Source organism: Ictidomys tridecemlineatus, chromosome 3 (assembly GCF_052094955.1).
Source record: "Ictidomys tridecemlineatus isolate mIctTri1 chromosome 3, mIctTri1.hap1, whole genome shotgun sequence".
In the NCBI taxonomy this organism is placed as follows: domain Eukaryota; kingdom Metazoa; phylum Chordata; class Mammalia; order Rodentia; family Sciuridae; genus Ictidomys; species Ictidomys tridecemlineatus.
In genome coordinates this window covers 150,632,812-150,642,631 of record NC_135479.1, presented here as the reverse complement: position 1 = coordinate 150,642,631, position 9,820 = coordinate 150,632,812, and the positions used below count along the sequence as shown (strand labels likewise).

At 34.7% G+C, this 9,820-nt stretch overlaps 1 pseudogene; it reads left to right on the top strand.

The window, feature by feature from the left end:
* Window positions 1-1,571: 1,571 nt before the first annotated feature.
* On the top strand, window positions 1,572-9,075 carry LOC101966905 (dnaJ homolog subfamily B member 6 pseudogene; annotated as a pseudogene).
* Window positions 9,076-9,820: the final 745 nt, after the last annotated feature.

The following is a 9,820-nucleotide window of genomic DNA, read 5'->3' as shown; positions in this document are numbered from 1 at the left end:
CTTGAGATTAGGTTGGAATAGGGCATCATTTAGGCACAGAGGTGCCTCAGCAGATGCTGACGTAAACAGTGGAGATGGTGCACGTCTGAATGTGAAGGAGTTTCCATTACTCTTAAGATTACAACAGCCCAGCTGGTTCTTTGCTTAGCACAATTCCACCCGCAGGTGAGAGCTTAATTAATATATCTCTGGTTGAAAGTTAAAAATCATTTTGCCTCCAGCTGGATGGAAAAAAAGGCATTAATTAAATAAAATTTATGCCTGATTTTACAAGTGCTTTCTGTGGAATGAGATGTGGACAAGAATATTGATATAGCTACAAATACAGGGGGCATAACAAATGTTCTACTTTTAAAAGTTTTATTCTATGATTGTCTTGACATTTCCCTAAACTTACACCATTAAATAGAAAAATATGCCAGATTTCACTCTAGTTTCAAATTACGGACCTAATAGTAATGTACTTGTATGCTAATAAAGTGCTTTTTATTTGATAACTGTTACTTTGCCTCATCCTTTTAAGAATGGCCGTCCTTCTGTTTTCAGATCAACTCTAATACCTGGTAAAGCTAAACAAACAGCAGTGTTTTATTTCTCCTCTTGTGAGTTTGCACTTTGCAGGACTTAAATGGAAGGTGTTATTCAGCTTTTCATTGCTATGACCAAAATACCTGACAAAAACTTGGAGGAAAAGTTTATTTTGCTCACAGTTTCAGAGGTTTAGTCCATAGCTCGCTTGTTCCATTGCTGTGGACCCTAGATGAGGCAGGATATCATGGCGGAAATGGGTACTGTAGGAAACCTGGTCCATTCATGGCAGCCAGAAGCAAAGAGGGAAAAGGGATGGCTACAAGGAAGATGAACCCTTCCAGGGAACACCCCTAATGACCTATCTCCTCCAGCCATTCCTCACCTGCCTGTAATTACTATCCAGTTAATCCATTGAAACTAGGATGTACTTATTATGTTACAGCTCAAAATCCAATCACTTCACCTCTCAGTATTCTGAGAATAACAGATTTGGGAGGACACCTCACATCCAAACCGTAACATAGGGAATACCAGAAACTAAAATATACAATTCAATGTCATCCTGCCAAGGATGGTGGGATGCTCCACCTCTGTTTCCAAGGCCCCATGTGCATGCTCCTCTCACGGGTGTCACCTTTAATCACAATGTACTGTCATTGTCTGTCTTTCCAGCTGGAATATAATTTCTTGACGAGATCTTGATATCCTTCATATCTGTATCTGTAGAATTTGTTGCTGTAATTACCACAACTTGAGGAAGTACCTAAATTAAAATGTGATTGCAAAAATGTGGGTAGAATTATGTATCTTCAGGGATTCCTTTAGTATAAGACATTAAGTGAAACAAAGGATTGTGCAGTTAGATCTCTTCTCTGAAGAGTTCATAAGGAGGATAATTCTGTGTATAGAGGATGCAACGCAGACAAAATTCATTCAAACTGTTTTCTAAGCCTTACTAACCCCCAGGTGCTGAGCCAGATAACTGGAAAGCAAATCCATGCTAAGTAGACTCTTACACTGCATGGGCATTGCACAGTCCAATGGAGAAGACATACCACACCACATCTGCTGAATCTGTCCCCATCAAGGAAACACAGGAGTATTGTGCTAAAGTTTCCTGCTACCTGAAATGGCTCCTGAAAGCCGTTTGCTATATTCAGGTACTTTGCTATCTGGTTGTTAACCATCAGTTGTTTGTAATTGGCCAAAATGGGAAATACTACAAACCCAGGACTTCTTTTTTTTAGGGAGAGCCAGATTACTAGGCCCTTATAGGCTGTAAGAGAACCTAGTAAAATGCACCCAATTTTTATATATTCACCTCCCTTTCTCATTTTTGTCTATCATTTTTCTTTAGGAGGTAAAAACATAAAACTCACAGATATTTATAAGTTAGTCTATTTAGAAATGTTTTACAGTCTAAATTTGGAAAATACATAATTAGAACTTTTAATATTTTCAATAAATTAAAGCAAACAGAACAAAATTCTTAATTTTTTGACTCTACATGTGACTGACCCTAACACAGATAAAAATTAAATCTAATAATGTTTAAACCATGCAAAATGCCTTACACATAATAGTACTCCATAAATGCATATTGACTTGAATTGACTCAAATAGAATTGAAACAAAGGCAATTGGATGGAATTATAGTGAATGGAAATGAAGACTCAACTAATTTAGAATCTGCAATAATGGAAGATACCTTGAATTAAAATTACCTTTAGAACTAAAAATAAAATCAGTTCTTTTATGAAAAATCATTTATATTTATTTTTGTTTATAAAGATAGGTAGGTCTATTGTCAGTGGTGTACTTTTTTGTCGAATTGGCAATATTTTGATAATCGGTGCTAATTTACATCTTAGATTACAGCATTTATCATGCTAGAAGGAATATAACTGGAATTAAGAATGATTTTCAATATAGACTTGATACTTAAATAGAGCCTCACTTTGCTTTAATGGGATGAACTATTTCTGCAATTCTTGATTCATATCCATTGCCCAGGTCTCCAGTTCTACTTTTTGAAGTTTTAATTTTGTTTTATTATCCTCACTATATGGGAATCCTGTGAAATTGCCTGACACAGTGTGGTAGGGAAAAACAAAGACCAGCAGGTCTAAAAGTCCTGCGCTTGAATTCTAACTGATGGGGTTTGGTTAAATTACATATCCTTTTCAAGTCACAAATTCTTTATCAGTTAAGTATGTATAAGGCAGTTTCCGTATCACAGAGATGTGTGCTAATGACATGAGATGATGAATGTACAAACTAACACAGGATGCAAATATACATGCCACTGTACCAATGTTAGTTCTTTAAATGTGTTGACATTAGCTCTATAAACTAAAACATATGCACAAGGAGTAAAAGAGAAGAAAACCTGAAATCCATGTGTTACACAAAATACCTAATGAAAGAACACAAGAACTAGATGGAATTGGTGAGGGCATTCTGAAAATTTACAGCTGAGAGAAATAACCTGGTACATTATTTTAAAGTATACTGCAGGGAGAGAATAACAATAATAACGGATATTTATTGGACATCTACCATGGGCCACACGGTTTTCTAAAGTTTCAATTGCATTACTCATTAAATCTTCAAAACAACCCAGTGGCATAAATATCCAAGCTCTTGTTCTCATACGGAAATGAGAAAACTGGGCTAAAGAGATCTCCAAAGTGATGAGCAAAAACTTGAACATTGATTCCAGACAATAATTTTAGAATACACATGTGCACACACAAATAGTAAAGTTATGTGTGTGTATATATATCATATATAATATCTATATTATACTATATATATAAATAGATACCTATTTTTGTGCTGAATTAAAATTACCTTTAGTATTAAAAGTAAAGTTAGTTTTTTTATGAAAAAAATCACTTATTGTTTATAATGACAGGTAGTTCTATGTGAAATACACATCATATATTACAGAGTGCTTATATATAGGCTCAATTCTAACTTTTCTCAAATATTAATTTCACTTAATGTTCATAATTATACTATGATGTAGGCAGTATTACTATTCTCAGTTTATAAATGAGATATCTATGAGTGAGTCACAGATGGATTGAATAATTTGTCTGAGGTCACATAGCTAGTAAATGGCAGAGTTGAACTTGAACCTGGATGATCTGACTCTGGAATCAGCTACTCATAGGACTGCTGTAAAACCCAGTGACAAGGAATTTTAATAGTCCTGTTCCATTTGCCAGCCTATATCTATTGTAGAAATTCATTCGACAAATTTTAAAGAGTTGCTTCCATGGTACAACATCATTTTGCTGTGTAGCAAAGCCCTTGATTTTTTTTTAATAACCTGATTATAATTTGTTTCCCACACTGGTCTCCATACAGAGATATATTCGAGTATCTGAGAATTTCTATTCTTATTACACAGCTGCATTTATCAAAGAAAATTAATAAACTGGCACTCTGGATTTATAGATCATTCTCTTGGGAATCTGATTAGTATGAATCACCTCCTGGAGGACCAAGTTCTTGAATGTGGTGGACTTTGGCCATACTATGCATAGTGTTAAATTCCCGAATGTAATACCAATCTATGAGGCCTTTATGAAGTATCCAATACCTTTTCCTTTTACTTCTCCATTAGTTATAAAAATACACATCCCTATTCTTATTCGTATTGTTACTGCTTAGAGGAGATTTAAAGGGAAACTTACAAAGATTTTTTTTTTTTAAAGCTAACTTTTAGTTTGTCAGGTCTCATTAATTCTTGGTGGATAAACTGAAACCATTGGTCAGACCATGTTTGTTGAATATTCTGGTGCTCTTAATTATGTATATTGTCTCTGTATCTGGGTATAGGGATTTAATCTCTAGTTCTAAGGATTTGTTTTGAATCGACACAACCTTTTGCTAAACTCTAGAATAATCTCTCTGAAGTCTGTTCTCCATCTGTGTCCCCAAGTTTAAAACTCTCCCCCTCCATCTGCTAAATTCAATAATGACTGTAGCACCAAGCAGCAGGTAGAACCAATATGCTGGCTCAGAATGGAATCCTGAAAATGAATCTGGCATCCCTGCTGCAGAATCATCTGTGTTTGCTGATCTGCCCCCATTAATCTCCAGGGAATAGGAGTGAGAAATGTTGCAAGGGACAAAGGGGGGGGGATTTTTCTAATTAATTGAAAACAATAATAGCATAAAAGCCATCAGCCTTTTGCCTGCATAAGGACAGCTTTGCAAAATGAGAAAATGAAAATGTCACAGTTACAGCTCTCTTCCAAACACGAGTTGGATGAGAGTGTTCAAATGCACGCGTGCACACACGTGTACACACATACACACACACACACACACCCCACAGCCTTCCATCCCAACCCAGACAACGCAAAGGACAAAAGTCCCATCTGCCGGATTATTGATTTAGTGTACGGAAATAAAGGGTGAAGCCATAAGTACTCAGAAATAAAATGTCAAGAGATCATTTATATATTGTAGTGCTGAAATTTCATGTTTTTATTAAAAATAATTTCCCTTAAAACAACAATTTGAAACGCCATCTTTTATTCCTGAAATACCTGAATCACTCATTAATTAGGAACTCAGGATGTGTCAGCACATTCATGCTGTCTCTTCCAGCTGTTTGACTTTTTAAAGTCATAAATTGTTCTTGTGGTCTTATTGTTGAATAAAGAAATTGCTTTTGAACACCTCAGGGGCACAAATAAAGCATGCATGTTCCCTTCCCTCCTTTTCAACCACTGCATATTTTCACATACTGTGTGTTTTCAAAAAAGACCATTTGCTACAAGTTCTTCAAGTGAAAGATCAGTAGATTGAAAACAAAGCAGGAAATAACCTGAAGAGGAAGGAAAATTCTTCTACTTTCCTATGCAATTTCCCTTGAATTTAGCTATTATTCAGAAAATCATAGGCTTAAGTAGTATTTACTGGTCATTCAGATTTTAGAAAGCATTTTTTTCCCCATTCCCCCTCTTTTGTTGCCTCAGAACTTGAGCTCCCTCCTGCCCATCTTCCAGAGAACTCCCACTCACCATCTCATCCATTCATTTTTTTCCATTTCAGATCACCTCCCTCCTGCAGGGAGGAAATGACTTGCATTACCTTGGACAAAATAGACTTCTTATTTTAAGCTAACTTGTTTCTTTTGTTTTCCTGCAAATGTACTCAGCCTCAATACTTTTCTCACCTCCAAACTTCATCTCAGTGATACTAATATGCCTTTTCACCTTCATCCTTTTGTTCCTCTTATCATGTTTTGTTTTTTTCTTTTTTCCTAACACCACTAACAGCACTTCAGATATCACTAGGTAATGATATACCTTGGACTTACCTATGAATTACATTTAAACTGTTATCTATATAAAGTGTAGGAATACTTAGAACAGGCCATCAGCCTTGTAAACTCCAAGAAGGGAAGACGTAAAACCATTAGAACTGATTCATAGAACAGAGAGGACAGTATTTGTATTTGTGAGAGTATCTTTTGATAACACAGAGCAAAGAAAAAGAGGATGTGGAGGATTAAGGGACGATATTGGCTCAATGAAGTCCAGAACTTTCTCTTTTATTTTGTCTCCTTTCTTAACATTCATTTTCTTTTCTGTTACACTGATTATTCCTCCTTTCTTTCACTTTAACCTTGCATTTGTTACTTGCTTCTATACTTCACCTCTTTTCCAGCTGCTTTTCTTTCTCTGTTTTAGGAAAGGGCAGGCTGTAGCAGTCATGCCTATCTGAAAGCCAACAGCATTGAAAGTATGGCTTTCCTGTGCTTGAGGATATGACTTGTTTAAAATTGAATAACTAAATTTAGGTCACTTGGGGTAAATGGTGTAGGATAAAATATTGAAAAATATAATTTAGAAGTTTCATGTACACGTCTTTCTCAGTAAATAAATTATAACCACCTTTTATATTATTGACATTCACACATCACCCTAAATGTTAAATTGGTGATAAAATGCCATCTGACAAGTTTATCTTCACCCTTAATTTTGTATTTTATAACTTTTATGATTAGAAGAGCAAAGAAACAAAAGAGAGAAAAAAGTAAAGTAGGTCAGGTGTGTAGATTTTTGAAATATATATATTTTTTTGTTACATGAATTATCTTCCTGATAAACTGTATCATGGATTTTCCTTTCTCCTTCTCAATCTAGACACAGTATAATCCAAAGACTAAAAGTTTTGGAAACAGAGGAGCCCAAGTTAAAATCCCACCTCTGCTACTTAATAGTACTACTTTGTATAAGAAAGACAGCCTCTATGTTTTATTTTCCTTATCTGTAGGTAGGAATAGTCTCAACTATTTCAAGAGTTATTAGAATGTCTAAAATAGCACAGACCACAAATAAAATCCCTGACATTTGTAATTGCTCACTTAATATTAGCTTTTGTTCCTATTTACAAGTGGTTAGTCAACCTCTATATTGAAATTATAGTTTTATGTGAGTCACTATAAGCATATAACCACATTTCAACAGTAAGATAGAAAACAATGTATTTGTATTCCACATATAGAGAATATTATCTCTTAACTATAAAGTAGAAATCAACAAGATTACTGGAAAATCTCAATATATTAGGATGTTCATCAATGTATTTTTAAATAACCCATGAGTCAAAGAAACATTACAAAGCAATTTAAGAATAATTTGAACTAAATAATGAAAAGTATGACATATCATAGCTTGTGAAATGCAGCTCAGGTTTTGCTTAGAGAGTCACAAACAAATCTAAGTCCACTCAGTAAAAACAAAAAAACTAATTATTAGTAATCTACCCATCTCAAAAAATATGTAAAATGAATAGTAAATTAAATTTAAAGAAATGGGAAAAATAATTAAATAAAAAATTTTAAAAACCCCAGAGTATTTTAAAATTTTCTAAAATAAAAAGAAGATATATAAAAGGGTTCAGCAGACAAAGTTATTTCTTTGAAAATAATAATAACATTTATGTACCCTTAGCAAAGATGCTAAAGGAAAAAGGAAATATATAAACAACCAATATCAAATGTTAAAAGTGACATCACTACAGATCACAGAGATGTGGAGGTGATGATCTGAACATATTACAAAGAAATCTGTTCTGATAATTTGGTTTTATATGAACAAAATGAAAATTCCTAAGAACACATAATTTATCAAAATTATATAATAGGGCATACTTACTGCTTGAATTTTGTTTTCTAATACCAATTATTCAACAAAAGAAATGAAGACTACTTGAAAAATAGCTGATTTTAGGACTGGGGCAGAAAATATTTGAGATTAATCTGGAACTTATGGCAGTGCCAGAAATTAAGAAAGTGCTCATAATATAAAGTAACTATAAAAACTGCACAGCAAGAAAAACTATGAGGAGACTATGCAGCTACCACCAGCACAGCCCTGCTGGACCAGGAGCAGCCAACCCACCCTGCAACAGCCTGCTGGCATCACTCTGTGTCCTGGGACTTGTTCCAAAAATCTGTTAAAGCATGGCTCATTACTATGATGTTCTATGTGTGCAGAGACATGCCTCACCCAGGACATCAAAACGTCATTTTGAGCCAGGGGATGTGGCACATGCCTGTAAGCCCAAAGGCTCCAGAGGCTGGTAGTTTGAGGCGCTAAGCAATTCAGTGAGACCCTGTCTCTAAATAAAACACAAAATAGGGATGGGGATGTGGCTCAGTGGTCTAATGCTCCTTAGTCCAATTCCCAGCCCACTCCTCCTCCACCAAAAACAAAAGTCATATTGAACATTGGCACTAATGTCACATCCAGGTGAAAATCCTGAGAATATTTTGTTATCGGTGCCACAAATTACATCTTTATATATTAAGTATTCATTAACATATTTATAATAATTATGCATTTGTTTTTCAAATGCCATAGGAAATAAAAGGAACATGACAATAACTTTTTAAAAAAAAACTGAGAATAAAAAAGCAGCAGAGAAGAAATTCAAACAAGTAGCTGAGCCATATGAGGGGTTATCAGATGCTAAATCTGTGACAAGTATGGCAAGGAAGGACTGATTAAATATTGGAGGAGGACATGGAAGTCATTTTGATTTTCCTGTTGAGTTTGGCTTCACATCCTGGAACCCACATGGCCTTCAGGGAATTCTTTTGGTGAAAGGGACCCATTTTGTTTGACTTCTTTGAAGACCCATTTGGAGACATTTTTGGGAACTGAAAGGATCCTCTGGGAAGAAGAAACCAAGATGTGGACTCGCTTTTCTCTGCTTTTAATGGATTTCTGTCAAGGAGAGACAGATTTTTCTGCCTTTGATACAAAATTTACTTCATTTGGGTCAATGTGTTACAGGGGCCTCACTTTACTCTCAACCCTGTCATTTGGTGGTAGTGAGATGGACAAGTTCAAATCTATATTTACTTCTACTAAGGTAGTAAATGGCAGAAAAATCACTACGAAGAGAATTGTCAAGAATGGTCAAGAAAAAGTAGAATTTGAAGAAGATGGCCTATTGACATCCTTAAGGATGAATGGTAAGGAACAGCTACTCTAGTTGGAAAGCAAGTAATTCAATGCACACATTTAACAGAAATGTTAAACTGTAACAAGCATCATTTGAGGATTAACAGGAACATTCTTTTGAAGATTTCAACTGAACCCACTTTCAGTATAAATGTACCTAAGCTAAACTAATTATAAAAAGCTCATCAAAGTCCCCATTTGCCATAGACCTTTGAGTTCATTGTTGGCACCACACAGTAGGATCATTTTTATCTTTAAAATTGGGGTAATCTCTGTATGTGCTTTGGTTTTTTCTAAAACATAATCCAAGGTGAACTTTGACTTTTGGGTAGTGCTAAGACAAGATTAGATTCTAACACCAGCATGGATCTGCTTTTCATGGTGTTTGACATGAGAACTGAGTAGTGTCAGCCTGCTGTGAAGCTAACATTTCCAGGAAGAATTATCTATAGAAGTAATTTCAGTTCTTTTTTTTTTAGTATTTAGTAATGAAAAATATAAATGCATTAATGGTAATACATTTCTGGCTTAATATAAATTTAAGGAAGTTTTCTAGTCATGCATTATTGCAACTTAGTAAAGTGTTGCCAATTGTTTAAATATGTAATGTTAAGCTTAGGTTTAAAAAAGCTGGTAAACTAGGTCTTTGTCATTTGCTTAAACAAAAAAAATAAAGAACGAGAAAAGAAATGTGAATGTGTTTGGTGCAAAAAAGTTTTTAAAACATGTGCAATGTTGCTGATATGTCAAAGAGTTCCCAGTAAACAAACTTGATGCTATTTTAACAACAC